Consider the following 1,508-nt stretch of genomic DNA (forward strand, 5'->3'; position numbering starts at 1 on the left):
CTAATGGGTTAGGATAATATATGATTAAATGATACTGTTAGTTGAACGGGCGTCATAGGGGTGCTAATCTTTTTCTGTGCGTAACCGTACTCCCGAACTCAACTTTAAATAAAATACGTAGACCAATTTATAGTTCTTTCGATGGACCTAAAACCAATTTAGGACTTCGTCGAACGGATCAAATGTATTAGGTGGCCAATCACACTTAGGTTAAAAAAAGATTAGTGGCGACTCCCAAAGTACACACACCATCTAGCGGTCGTGTTCTCGGACCCTGCACGTTACGACACCTGATAAGGATGGGCAAAGGTTAAATTGTGCTTTAGATGCTTAGAGAGCAATGATGATATGATCTAGTTAATTAATATTACCCTTGGTGAGGGAGTAGAAATGCACCGCGGAATTTGTAGAGATCTACTTAGAAAAGAGATGATGCTTTGGGATTTTGAGTACATATATATGAGTAAAAATTTTGGTAATGAGCCATGACCTAGAGGCATTATACTAGAATATGAATTTTGGCTAAGTAAAATCGATTTTTAAGACACGTGGTGTCTAGAGATGGTGCCAATTAGCAATTGACTTATGTATGAGAATAGAACACCATAATCAGCTTTGTGCATTCATCAGATGATGGTGAGCGTGATTTATTAACTGTAAGAGGAGATGGTCCTAAACTTGATTTGTTGGTTATTTCGGTATTATAGATGGCTTATTGTGCTTGCTATGCCTGAGACTACTTGAAGTTGAAATTTTTGGAAATGTATATGCATATATGTGTTGCATATTAGCACAAAAGCTCATATGGAGTTGGTTATAGTTCCGTTTGATATGATATTTTGCCAGTGGCTACGGAACTAGACGATGACTAAAATAATCCATCAGTGATTTTGGCACCAAATAAGTTAATTATAATATTGTTAGCTTAAAGGTAAGTGTTCACACTTCTGCTATTCATTCATAAAGTTCTATCTTTTTGCAATCAAGCTTGGTATCTTTGATATTGCCTGAGAGGCTCGACACATGAATTGGCTTAATCCTTAGCTAGAATTTATTAGACTATTATGAAGTATAGGAATAGAGAGGTAGGCCAAGCATTTAATTTCATAAGGGTCAATGGAGTAGAATGTATCAGTTCTGGAATAGCACCAATATATAGTTTCTGTACATGGAGATTTGGAAAAAATTTAGAGCCTTATACATGAAGGTCGTGCATTTGAATTTGTGTAAGTGAAAGTTTAAAATCTGCTTTGTTTGGCATGAACCCCATGACTGGGAAAGATTAATGATGGATTTAATTTTCTAAGGTAAAAAGGCTAAAAGATGCTAGTTTTGGAAAAGTCTTAGTAGATGATTCTTTGATTTTAAAGAGCACTTAAAAAAAGGTAGGTGTCTAGTTTCATCATCGGATTGATGAACCAATGAGGTTGTGAGATTTGGCATTTGAAATGACTTTGAGAAATCTCAAGTTAAATATGTTTGTATGTGGCATATGATTGGTAAATTAG

The sequence above is a fragment of the Theobroma umbraticum genome, unplaced genomic scaffold, assembly GCF_002168275.2.
Source record: "Theobroma umbraticum cultivar Fairchild unplaced genomic scaffold, ASM216827v3 scaffold_81.0, whole genome shotgun sequence".
Classification (NCBI taxonomy): domain Eukaryota; kingdom Viridiplantae; phylum Streptophyta; class Magnoliopsida; order Malvales; family Malvaceae; genus Theobroma; species Theobroma umbraticum.